The sequence below is a fragment of the Typopeltis vanoorti genome, chromosome 11, assembly GCF_054136105.1.
Source record: "Typopeltis vanoorti isolate ZY-2024b chromosome 11, IOZ_Tvanoo_1.0, whole genome shotgun sequence".
NCBI lineage: Eukaryota > Metazoa > Arthropoda > Arachnida > Uropygi > Thelyphonidae > Typopeltis > Typopeltis vanoorti.
In genome coordinates, this window is record NC_143559.1 from 76,979,276 (window position 1) to 76,993,650 (window position 14,375).

Here is a 14,375-nt window from a genome sequence, read left to right on the forward strand (position 1 = left end):
TTTTTATTAAAATTATGAAACCATTGTTTTAATTCGTCAAAATCTTGAACTAATTTGATCAGCCAATCACGTTTGGAAATTTTCCATGAGTCAGGCCTGAGATGTAAACAAACCGCACGACATTCTATATGCTACTTAAAAATTACACATTTAAGCCACACCCCTTTCACTTTGGCATCAAATCGCTACTTCAAATAGGGTTACTGTTAATAATTTATAAGTTTTGTGCAACTTCGAGAATGTAATAAAAAATGCTTTTCCAACTAAAATCAACAGCTACATTGTATTATCTTTCCCACAGAGGTAGAGAAAGACAGAAAATAGCTGGACCTCCTTCTCTTCCCCCTCTCTTTCTTGTGACTGACTACCCTTGTTTATTGCAAACCTTCTTTCACTGACTATTATATGTATCAAGATTTCGCACATCTATCAAGTACCGAATCTTCAAAAGTGAAGATTCAGTACACTTTTGACTTACAAGCCTGCTCCCAGAAATCTGTATAAAGAGTTCCAATTCCTTATGTTGCTGGAATCTCCAAACTAAATTTTAAGACCCTCAAGCAATATGTAATACTATTTCCACATTTTTTGTCAACAAACTCGTCTTCATTGCCTTCCAACAAGAATAAACAATCTTCTCTGTCCCTTATAAGTGTCTATCAAGTTCATTGGTATAATGAGTGAGAAATGTGTGGTTTAGCACACTGTGGAACTGACACTGACTACAGAATCTTGTCTAAAACTTGTCCACGTTACCATTGGCACTTCAAATTTGAACTGCAGTTACTATTTTCCTTTACCTAAAATTTGAGAAAGTCTTATTCTCATTAGTTAGTTTTTAAAAGTAGGTTTTTAATCACATCACACTAGTGCATGGCTCATATAATTTAAAAATCCATTGTTATTGTTCTACCTTTGGAATTGTCATTTTATCACTGAAGATGATCTGTTAGATTCAGATTGAAATATCTGATTTAAAAATTTTTTATTTATTTTTTGTGTGCAAGTTTCAGTAATTTATTCAAGACAACAGAATAAGCAAAGCCAGTTTAACAAATTTATGTGGAATAAGAGAGAAATTAGCTAAACCACTAAATTATGGTATATACAAGACAGTATTGAAACCAGTTTTAGTTTATGGATGCGAGAGCTAGAAAATGAGAATATTGAATAGATAACATCAGTAGCAAAATCATATTGAAAAATTCAGATATTAAGGAAAGACCTTGACATTGTTAGCATTCAGGAATATGCAGTGGTGTGTTGGGACCGGCTCGTGCGAGCCGGTTGTTAAAATTTTTCAAATTTAGCGAGCTGTTTGTTAATGTTTTTAAGTCGGGTGAGTGTTCATAAAATTCTTTATGAAAGGATAGATGATGAATGGCGGTATATACTTTTTCTCGTAAATATTTTGAAATTGTATAATAAACACTTACATTTATTATCATCAAAAATAAATGCATAAAGGAGAATTCACAAAACACAAACTCAATTTACGAACAGGAATTTGGAAATGATTTTATTTACTAAACAATGTCTGTATTCATTAAAACACAAACACGTTATCAAAACTCCCGAACTGGGTATTTGAATGAAAAATAATGCCTTATTTTTTGGCAAATTTCCAACAACTTGCAACATTAAGTTCTTGGAAATGCAACATTGTTGCACTATCAATAAATACAAAAATTCGTCGCGACGGCTACAGTCGCTGGTCATTTGATCGACTACGAGTGGTAATATTAGTGTTACATTTTTTTTTGTTCAGGATTTCATTTGATAATAGGTAAGTTGTAGGTAATATAGGAAAATTTTCTTTAATATATGTTTTTATTTCGTTTTTTTTTTTTTTTTTTTTTTTTAATAATTAAAATTTTAATCAGGGTTAGAATTTTGCGGTCGAAAAAGTAGATAGCTGTTAGTTGAAAAAATGAAATAGAATGAAACTTCTTAAACATTAAAAGGACAAAATTTGAAGAAGCAGAAACAAAGTCATCTGAAGTTACAATAGAACTTTGTGAAGAATCAAATTTTTCATAAAGCGAGCTAGTTGTTAAAAATTTACCAACATACCACTGGGAATATGTGAGAAGAGCTAATCTAGTATAGTTTCTTAAACAAGGTAGAGGAGGAAAATTGGGGATTTGATGCTGTTTAAAGCGTGTTAAAAGACCAAAGATATAATATCTGACAGTATTGGAGTCCTGACAAGTCTAATTTGGGAAAGAATTGTGATGAGAATTTAGCATTAATATAAATAATCATGTCGTACTATCATAGCATATCCTTTACACTGTTTGAGAACACCATAGTAGAGTATTGAAAGTTTATTTTTCACTTGGTTAGAGTATAATAAATTTAGTTTAATCCTTTATCCAAGTGTGAGCAAACAAAGTTTGCGCCTGAAAGTATCTTCAGGACTGGGGTAAGGTGGTACAACACCAGGGCAACTTATTGCAAAGGTGGAGCAAGATACCAACACTCCTGTCTCAGTATCTCCTATAATGCAAAACACATCTCCTTGCGGATATGTCTAATGTTATGCATAATGTTATGCACTGTTACCTCAATAAAGGTCGAAACTAGTCTGGGCACTACCCAGACTAGTTTCGACCTTTATTGAGGTCTCTTCAGTGGGAGCCAGGCCCAAGCTGTCAGGCGCAAACTTTGTTTGCTCACACTTGGATAAAGGATTAAACTAAATTTATCATAGTAGAGTATATGTGAATATCATTATCAAAGGTCGAAACTAGTCTGGGTAGTGGCCCTTCCCTTAATGCATAACATTAGACATATCCGCAAGGAGATGTGTTTTGCATTAAGGGAGATACTGAGACAGGAGTGTTGGTAGCTTGCTACACCTTTGCAACGAGTTGACCTGGTGTTGTATCACCTTGCCCTAGTCCTGAAGATACTTTCAGGCGCAAACTTTGTTTGCTCACACTTGGATAAATGGATTAAACTAAATTTATTATACTCTAACCAAGTGAAAAATAAACTTTCAACATCTTTCTCTAAATCCAGAGTAATTTATTAAAAAAAGGGTGGCACACCATTTGGCAACTCCTATAGGTAGAGATGACCTACGAATGCTTCTGCCTAGTATCTCAGCTTGGGCCTGGCTCCCACTGAAGAGACCTCAATAAAGGTCGAAACTAGTCTGGGTAGTGGCCCTTCCCTTAATGCATAACATTAGACATATCCGCAAGGAGATGTGTTTTGCATTAAGGGAGATACTGAGACAGGAGTGTTGGTAGCTTGCTACACCTTTGCAACGAGTTGACCTGGTGTTGTATCACCTTGCCCTAGTCCTGAAGATACTTTCAGGCGCAAACTTTGTTTGCTCACACTTGGATAAATGGATTAAACTAAATTTATTATTATCATCATCATCATAGGCATTTGACTATTAATGGGAGGAACAGTTCTCTGAAATTAAAGGGAGTTAGCTAGTTTCAATGTAAATAACAGTTTTCTTTTCTGGATAACTTGTTTTTAATCCCACAAATCTCTCTCTCGCTCTCACTCTCTTTCTTATTCAAACATGAATTTACTCTAAGCTTCCTACTTCTGTTCTTTTCTTTTACTTTATAGGTTCGCCCAATATGCTCATGTCTTAAAACTCTATATATCTACATTCATGACATAAATTTTTTTTTTTTTTTCATCTATTTTGCCATGATAGGGAATATGCTGGATTCCTCAAATCCTAACATGCTGTGAAATTCTGAAGTATGACTATTTTAAGATAGTGGCTGTGGAGTTGAAGACTGAGATATGAAACAGATATTCAGCCTGCAATATTAATTTTTGGTATCACTAATATCAGATTATTATAACTGAAAATTGCATTACAAAATAATTACATGAGAGAAAATCTAATTCAGAAATACATCAATAGATAAATATGATAATCACACAAAAATATTGAACCAAATCTATTTTAGAACTTACTTGTAATGTAAAGATGAGATGGTATAATCTAAGCTTAAAATTTTTCCAGTTAGTATGGATTGCTAATGGCAAAAGCAGCTTAGTCTATAATCAGATTATAATGACTAATATGAACTAAGGTTCAGAATCAAATTCTCCTTTTTTGCTTCCTGGCAAAGCCATTTTTAACTTATTTCAGTTATAGTTTGAAACCAAGAATTATCTTTATTAATGAAGTTATCCCTAAACATTAATATCAGTGATAAAATTTTTGAAATAAGATTTTATCTTAGATGTATATTATACTTGACAAGAAATTATATTGTTTTAATCCTAAGCAAAGTTTGTGTGTAAAGTATCTTCATGACTTCTGCATCTATATAATATAGAGGCTGTTGAGTTCACATCAGTTGCATCAGTATTCCATTATGGGATACTGAGCCAACTGATGAGCATTATGGGAAGAGCCACTACTTTTTTTATTGAGATCTCATTAGTGGGAGCTAGATCCAGGAAGATACCAAATTTAAATCAATATATCAGTCATATTTTCTATATACAAATAATAAAATGATGTATCACCACATTATTAAATATTCTTGATTAGAGATAGTTGTAGAAAGTTTATCTCAGATGGCCAGCTTCATTCACCACCTTTAAACTGTTGATATATTTTAACATGTTCAGTTTTCTTTTTTTGCATTGCTGTTGTTGATGTAATTTTGAACACCAGATAACTTTCATGTTGTAAAGAGCATTGTCTGTGTTGTAAGAATTCTTTTTCTTGAATAATAAGTTTAATTTTCTTTTGTTAGTAATGTGAATAAAAGAAGATGGCTAGAATAGTATATAACAAAGTAGAATCCAAGAAAAGGCATGTGACCAGCTTAGTGCTGTAGGACCTGTATCTTGTACTGTTATTTAATTTGTATATTGATGATATAGGGACTGATTTAGGAGAAATATCTAATTGTTTGCTGATAATGCAAAACGGTGGAGAACAGTAGTTAATAACAGCAATGTAGAGATCATGCATCATTACTTAAATAGACCTAACATGTGGCCAGAGGATGATTTTTCAAGCTTTATTACAGTGATGGATCTAGAGTGCAAGAAATTGATTAGGCCAGGGATTTGGGAGTGATGATATTCAGAAAATTGAATTTCAAAGTACGTATTACAAAAGTGACCCATTTAAATTCAAAAGATTAGTTGGATGTTTAAGAACATACACACACTGACAATAAGATTATTATACTGCTAATATAGATTGTGCAGCACAGATTGCATTACCTGGATGGTTTCTTGGGGCTGGAGTAGAACCAAGCTCATCAGAGGTTTCTGGAATTCTCCTTTTGAGGATAGATATTTAGAAAAATATTTTTCTGAACTAGACTTTAAAACATTTTTAAAAGATTATTATATTATATAGTTACTTTTTTAAATGATTGTGATTATATCGTTGATTTTTTAATGATTATGGTTGTTATATGGTTACTTTTTTTAATGATTATGAGGAAGTCAGTTACTTAAGAAGATGATACTTACGTTTATTAATTATTTTGGGTTATTTTAAATTTTGGCAAGGCTTGTGTATTTCCTCTTTTTATATATCAAAAATTTCAGCAGATCATGTTTCAAATGATATTGCTCTTTTGCCTTTTATATAGTTTAGTTTTCCTTTTCCAACTTTTATCCTAAAATTCACCCATGCTGTGTGGGATGCTGGATTTTCGTTTCTGTATTGGTTGAACTCTTTTGGATAGATGGGTTTACTATGGAACTCAGTATAATGTATAGAATTTTTCCAGTCACACAGAATTTCACAAATGTATTGCATAGTTAAAAGTAATTAAGATACAGAATTACTTTTATTTCACTTATGTTAGAAATAAATTTTAGGCATTTTTTTTCAAGACTGTTTTCAGTGCATTACAGTTAAGGAGAGAAGAAAAAAAAATTAACAATTGAAAATCATGAAGCATGTCATAATACATGTTAAATGCAGAAGGAGAGCTGATCTGTAATTATTAAAATTGAAGGAAATTACAATGAAATTATTTGGCTCAATTATAAAGGACATTGAGTAGGATAACTTTCCTGTGTGTGTGTGTGTGTGTATACACACACACACACACACACACACACACACACACACACACACACACACAGTAAAACCCCGAAGTTGCACAGTAGGTGGGACCAACAAAAAGCGCGCAAGTCGAATTCGCATGACTCGGGATATAAGTTTGCATGTAATTTATATATACAAACATAAATTGGGACCAAAGGTTTACAAAAACTCCTATATTTTTTAAGAAATATAATCATAATTGTAGTTTTTCGTACATAAAAAAAAGAAAGTTATTTTGATGTCGATGGTTTCATAAAATCTAATAGATTCATCTGATGGCATAATATCTTTTTCTTGTCACGCAAAATTTCTTCATAGCAAGCTAATGATTTTTTTTATTCTTTGCCTTGTGGCTACAATTCGTTCCTCATTAGAATCTATGTCCTCCAAAATCTGTAAACCTTTCTTTTATGATTGTTCTTACTGTGGATTCCTGTAGATCGGACTTCTTTGCTAGCTCACAAATTTTCATTCCGCCTTCAAAATCCTTAATAATGATGAGTTTTGTTTCCAAAGTCAATGTTTTTCTTTTCTTGCTAGCTGTAGAAGAATCGGACTTGCTTCCTTTGGATGACATTGTTTTTTATGTGATAAAATTTTTATCAAGAACATAACATTAAACAATCGCAAAGTTTGTAGACTATAAAAATTGTGTATGAATGGAGACCGCGTGAAACATGTCAGTGCTTGTTCACAGCATGTGCAACACTGACGAATGCGGCCGGCGCCTGAAAGATAAGACTAGTGGTGAGACGTGAAGCAGGACAGGAATATGTACATATAAGAAACTGCGTAACTCCAGATTCGCGTAAGTCGGGTATGACTGTGTGTGTGTATATATATATATATATATATATATATATATATATATATATATTGGGTGGTTGCAAATGAAATTGCTCATTTTAAGGCTGATTGAAAAAGAAGACAATAAAAAGAAGAAGAATACCTGTTCAATCAAAGTAATCTCCAGCAGCATCAATGCATTGTTGCCAACGTGTGACAAGGTCATTTATACCACATTTGTAAAAATCAGTGTCTCTGGAAATGACAAAGTCCTCCACTAATAAATTGATGCGTCGTTGGCAAAGCATTTCTTGGACAAAAAATGGCTCAAGTGCTGGAAAAAAATAGTAATCTGTTGGGGAAATGTCAGGAGAGTATGGAAGATGAAGCACAATTTTGTATCCCAAATTGTTGATTTGCTGTATGGTTGACACTGCCGTATGTGGTCGGGTGTTATCCTGAAGCAATAGGACTCCATGTTTATTCACAAGTGCTGGTTGCTTAAGGCACAATTTGTCATGCATTTTCTGCATATCTATACAATATCGAGCTACATTTATCGTTTCACTTCGTGGAAGGAATGAGTAGTGAATAACATCAGCAGAAGACCACCATACAGTTGGATGCAGAGATGCCTTTGGAGTCCTTCCTGGAGTATCTTTCACTCTCAACCACTGCGACGAACGTGTACGATTGTCGTAGAATATCCACTTCTCATCCACAGTCACAATTCATTGCAGGAACCTTTCTTTACTTCTTAAGAGAGAAGAGCACACTTCCAAACACTGTGCTTTGTTTTCATCAGTGAGTTCGTGAGGCACCCACTTGTTGAGCTTCCTTACTTTTCCCATTATTGCCAAGTGCTGTGAAACAGTTGAGAAGGGTACATTTAGTGTGTGGGTGATCTCTCGTACAGTTTGTCTGGATCTGATTCCATTAAATCCTTTAATTCATTCGAATCAATGGGGGAAGGACACTGGCCATGTGGTTCGTTTTGTAGCCTCAAATCTCCTGAGTGAAATTTTGCAAACCAACGGCGAGTGGATCTCTCATTAGTCATTCCTCCACCGAATGCTTTACTCATGTTTTTTACTGCAGCCGCTGCAGAATTTCCCAATTTGAACTCGTAAGGGTATAGCAGCCTTCATTGACTGGGTTCCATGATTGACTTGATGTTGGTAGTATTCAATGTTTAATGCTCATTGAACAAAACAAATACTACAATTGCATCACCCACGTGTGATGCTGTCACATGACATAAAAAATTTGCATATACCTCAGCACTTGCTTTCTTCAGCAACCAGTAGAAACCTGATAGTCATTCGACGGACATTTCATTTGCAACAACCCAATATATATATATTGATCAGTGTATTACTACTGTTTCCATTAGGCCCTTGTTTTGTTGAAGCTTTTAACATCTCTAGTTTATATTATAATATTCAAGAAATAATCTACAGAGCTTACTCTGAATATGTACAAAGGATTTTATGTTGCTCCCCCATGAAAGGTTATTTATAAACCTATAGTACATTTTGTTACTGCAGGCGGGCTAGGGATATTTTTTCTATTTTTATCTATTTTACATCTTTAATTTTTTTTTTTTATTTTGTACATAGCCTGGAAAACCCAGCTGCAGAGACCAAACATAGAACTATTTTCAAGTTCCATGTGTGGTCTCTAGAGCAGGGTTTCCAAGTCAGTACTCCAATGAGCAGGGCAGTGGTCTTGCACTGAGTGATGATATTCATCTCCCACCTAAAGAAAACTGCAAACATCCATGTCCACAGTGGGATTTGAACCCACAGTGGTTGGAGCAGATATGCTAACCAGTCAACTAACCAGACTGGCAGTTCATTTCATATTCAGATTGATTCATATTCATAAAATTTCAATTGCTGACCAACAAAAAAGATCATTCCCCTGGCTCTCATCTTCAGACTGGTCATTAATAGATGATGAAATTTCAGTATTGTCCAAAGGTTTAGATTGTGATGTATCTGTGAAGATATTTCCCATTATGGATTTTTTGTTTAATAATTGACAAAGGTCTTCATAATGTCCATTTATCCTGTTGCAAGTAGTCCATTGTGAAGCTATATTTGTTTCATTTAAATCTGTACCTCCTTGGGCCAGTTAAGTAAAAATGAAATTCAGTTGCTCTGTCATCTCTTAAGTATAACAACAATATAGTTATAATGAGAATAATAAAGGATGCCATATTTATCCAGGATAAAAACAGTTATTTCAGGAACAGTCTACCGTGTGATCATTCTTTATATTGATGTATCTCCAGAGACTATGCACTGTCACAAATAAACTAAAACTTTTAGACAAACAATCAACACTGTTAAAGTTCACTATGCTGGAACTCCCAGTCTATATAGATCTGAAAATCCATAAAGAAAATATTCCTTTAAGACTTATTGTGAATTCTGTTGGCTTTCAAAACTTTTATCAAAATTTCTCTCAAAATAAATTATGCAGACAGATTAAAGGAACTGCAGTGGTTTGCCTGTCTTTCACATCTTAGGCCTACTATGCAAAAGAACATTTAGAACAGCATATAATTACCACCTTTTCTGCCAATCCTCAGTATGGCTTTGATATGTCAGCATCATTTTCATAGTCTGGAACTCTTCTTTATCTGAGCTCTGAATTTTTCGTCATAAAAATCAGTTTAGTCTATCCAGAATTAAATTTACTCTTGAAATAGAGAAGGCATTAAGTACCTTCCATTCCTGTATGTTCTCATCTAAACACAACTTAATGCTGGTCTTCAGTTTTCATTGTACAGAAAGAGAGTATAGGGAGATACACACTGATGCTGTCTCTCATCATCATTCATCTCAGAAATCAGGCATTGTCTCAAGTTTATTACATCATGTATACACTTTATGCTCCATTGATTCTCTCTTCTAAAAACAGACCCATGTTTTATTAGAGCTGCTTTCATCACTTATGGCTACAACCCAGCATCTTCTTCAAAATAATAGATAACTGTGGCTTTCATCCTACTTCTTCTTCAGAGGAAGTTTCTAGTCTCCATCACCAAGAAGTTTCCATTTTTTTTTTTATTGTTTCTGGTCTCATGTCAAAGGCTTGTCTGAGAAGCTTTTACCACACTTTTATGCCAGATTAACCTTTGAGTCTCTTTCTGTCTAGATGAGCAGATAGGTTGGTCTGCTCAAGTATGTTTAGAAAAGCTTCAAGAATACTTTCAGTTCTGTGATTCTAGTGGATTGGGTCTTGCTGATTCTATATCTATGGACACAAGAATTCATTAGGATGAGATTAAAAATGTCACACCAAAGCAATTTTCTATTAAAAAAAATTGTTTAAAGAAAGCTATAAAGCTCATATTCATCAACTGAATCTATACAGAAATTGCTTAACTTTCCTAATTTTGGGAAGTTATTCTACTTGAAATCCCCATGACCGTGCTAAATAATTATTTGATAATGCTGATGATTCCCTTGAATTTTAATAGTTGCAAATTGAGCTCCACTGTAATTTTCAATTGTTATTCTATTTTATTTATTTTTAACTTTCAAGACCATTTTCAATATGCATTGAAAATGGTCTTGAAACAAGACTGAAAATATTGTATGCATTTATTTCCAACACAAGAGAATTTCTTATCTTAATTATTTATAGTTATGTCTACTACTTATAGATATTTCATAATATATGTGACAGTTTTTCATAACAATCTGCAAGACTTGAGGATTTAGAGGCTGTATATAAGAGCATAAAGAAAACGAAACAAACAAACAAAGTTTGAATACACATTGGGAAATAGTAAGATACAATTTCAGATCTCACTATAGTAAACACTGTTATAACAAACTTGCTTATGGTAACAAAGTACTGAAAATCTCTAATTAAAGCTCCATAGGTCGTGCCCATGATAAAACAGAATTCAAGACTGTCTGGTATGATCAACTACTCTCGGGGTCCTTATTTTTTTTTATTTATATTTATTTTATTTTGTGTGTTTTAGTGAGTCAGCTATACACACTGAGATTTAGTAACATAACAAATGAAATGTGGATTAATGTCCTATTTCTCTGGCCTTTAAATATTCAGATCTTGCTAATCATTTTATCATCATCATCATCAAATTCCTGCCATGTACCCTCAAGGGGTGTACAGGATATGACAGTACTACATGAAAAAATTACATCATTACTAACTTCCTATCTACAATTTTCCTCCAAATCAGTCTGTTACTTGTCAAGACTCCAACATTATCAGATCTTATATTTCTATCGTCTAAGGCACTTTGTACCGTATCAATCCACCTATATCTTGGTCTTCCTCTGGGTCGTTTTCCTGCCAACCTGGCAGAGAACACTTGTTTTGCTAATCTTTCCTCTCCCATTCTATTTAAGTGACCATACCATCTGAGATTAGCTCTGCTAACACATTCCTGGATGCTGACAATGTCAAGTTCTTTCCTAATATCCTCATTTTTAATATGATATTGCCATTGATGCCATCTGTTCACGCCTCTAATCTTTCTCAGGACTCTCATATCTGCGGTCTCTAGTCTTTGGTCAAGTGTTTTACTTCTGACCCAGCTCTCAGATCCATAAGTTAAAATTGGTTTGAACACAGTCTTGTATACAGCTAATTTAGTGTTCCGACTAATTTCTTTCTTATTCCATATGAATTTATTCAATTGACTTCCCACGATACCAGCTTTGCTGATTCTGTTGTCTATTTCTATATTTAGTTTACCATCTTCAGTAAAAATTGTGCCTAAGTAGCTGAAATGTTTTACTTGTTCCACAGGTTCTCCATTCACAACACAGTTGACATTTTCAATGATTCTGCCTATTTTCATTGTCTTTGTGTTTTTATTGCTGACCTTCATACCATATCTATTACAACAGCTATTCAATTTAGTCAGAGAATCTTGCAGACTTGTAGCGGATTTATTTAGAAGTATAACATCATCCGCATAAAGCAAAGAGCTGACATTAACATCTCCAATTTTGATATCAGGTTTAATACCACATTCCTTCATAATGTGATCCATATAGATAATGAATAACAGAGGGGATAATGTACATCCTTGTCTCACACCAGATTTAACATTAAACCATCTTCCTGTACTTCCTTCAATTCTAACTGCTGACTCACAACTCAAATAAAGACTAAGTATTGCTTGATATAATGCCCCATTGACACCATATAACTGCAGCGTATTGAATAGATTCTCTCTTAGCACCTTGTCATATGCCTTTTCCAAATCGACAAAACTTAAATACAGATCTTTGTTATATTCCCATGCTTTCTCGACTATTTGTCGTAAAGTGAAGATCTGATCCTGACAGCCTCTATTTGGCCTGAATCCAGCTTGTTCTTCACCAAGCTTTTCTTCCACAATTCTTCTCAACCGTTTCTCAAGTATACTTGCATAGATCTTGCCAGGAACACTCAGTAGGGAAATACCTCTGTAATTCTCACATTCAGTTTTATTTCCCTTTTTATATATGGGTACTATGAGAGCTCTACTCCAATCATCGGGAATTCGTCCCTCTGTCCAGGCTTTCTGAACTATGCAGTGCAACCACTGTAAGACTCTTATACCACCATACTTCAGCATTTCTGGTCGAATATCATCTACTCCTGCTGCCTTTCCACATTTCAAGCCTTTGATGGCTTTTTCTACTTCAAGTATAGATATGTATTCCTGACTGCATGCCTGGTCAGTGTTTTTTATCACTGTGCTGTCATCACTGCTTGTTTCATTTAGCAGTTTTTCAAAGTAATTACTCCATACTTCAAGGATATCTTTTTCTCCTGTTTTCATTTCACCTTTATCATCTCTAATTCCTTTTACAGCACTCTTTCCTCCATTCCTAAGCTTCTTCAACAACCTCCAGAATATTTTGCCACCTTCTTGATATTTATTTTCTATATTCTTGCCAAAGTCCTCCCATGACTTTTGTTTAGCTAGTTTTACACACTGTTTAGCTTTCTTACATTTGTCTCTGTATTCTGTAAGAGTAAAAGCTGACTTATTTGCCAGGAACTTTTGATATGCTTTCTTCTTTTCCTTCACTGCCTCTTTAACTTCCTGTGTCCACCAGGGAGTTCTGATTTTTTTATCTTTGCACACAACCTCACCACATGCCTCTCTGGCAGAATCAATCAATGTTTCCTTCAGAGTTTGCCACTGAATCTCCAAGGTTTGATTCCTGTTCTCAAACTCTTTCATTTTCTTTTCAATAATATTTCTGTATTTTAGTCTACAGTTTACATCTGAGAGCTGCTCAACTTTTATTCGCTTTAAAACTTTCTTACATGTTATTCTTTTCAATATGAAATTCAATTTTATTCTGCTCAAGACTAAATAGTGATCACTTCCAATTTCAAATCCTCTGTACACTCTGGTGTCCTGCACCAGGGGGAAAACATCACTATCAACAATAACATAGTCAATGAGACTTTTCTTATTCCTAGCCTCTTCTCTCCATGTGAATTTGTGCACATTTTTATGTTGGAACATGGTGTTAGTAATAACCAGTCCATGTCCTGAGCAGAAATCCAACAGATATTTGCCATTATTATTAGCTTTGCTCTTTTCTCCAAATTTTCCCAAAATATTTTTGTATGTCTCACAATCATTTCCTACTCTACTATTTAGATCCCCAACAAGGACCAACTTTTCCTTTTTCATTGTGTCAGTTGCTTTTTCTAAAGCCTCAAAAAATTCCTCCACTTCTACCTTAGTAGAACCTTCTGTGGGACCATAGGCACAAATAAGTCTCATTGTCCAGTTCCCCATTCTCATATTTGCCCACATTACTCTACTTGAGACTGACTGCCATTCAAGAAGATTTGCCTCGTATTTTGTGTTGAATACTATGGCTACTCCTTCTTTTCCTTGATTGTTATTGCCTGAATATAACATTTTGTATTTATTGCTCAGAAAGATCTCACCAGTTTTGGTCTTTTTTGTTTCAGTCACCCCTATTATGTCGATCTGGTACTTATCTAATTCCTCAGCTAGCTTCATTTCTTTGCCATTCAGGCTTCTTACGTTGATAGTACCGATCTTTAACTCTGGTGATGTTGAGTTGGGGTTTGTTTTCAGATTTGTTCCAGTAGCTGACTTTTCGCTGTTCGCCCTGGTTCCCTGGCGAAAACAACGGGGGCCTTGTTTAACCGGGCGACGCCCCAGCCGGCATGAAATTTTGTCATGTTGTACCATCATTTTTTATTTTGGTTTAACCAATAAGAATACAATTTGGTCGGCTAAATCCCAAATTGCCAGCCCATCCTCGTTCGTTCAGTATCAAAGTAGATACCCAACAGGGTGCACCACGAGAAGGTGAGGATTGGACATTAGGTCAGAAGCCCTGGTCGGTTCTCCCCATTCCTTTAAAGGCTATGTGGAGGTCTCCTCTCAGTTATACAGCTTTGACCCTTAAGCACCCCATAATCATTTTATATATATATATATGTGTGTGTGTGTGTGTGTGTGTGTGTGTGTGTGTGTGTGTGTGTG

At 34.6% G+C, this 14,375-nt stretch overlaps 1 protein-coding gene across 1 annotated transcript in view; it reads left to right on the forward strand.

Annotated features, from left to right (window-relative positions):
• The window catches only part of LOC150101763 (uncharacterized), a 159,718-nt gene that overhangs the window by 42,436 nt on the left and 102,907 nt on the right, over positions 1–14,375 (forward strand). The gene's annotated exons all lie outside the window — the stretch shown is intronic.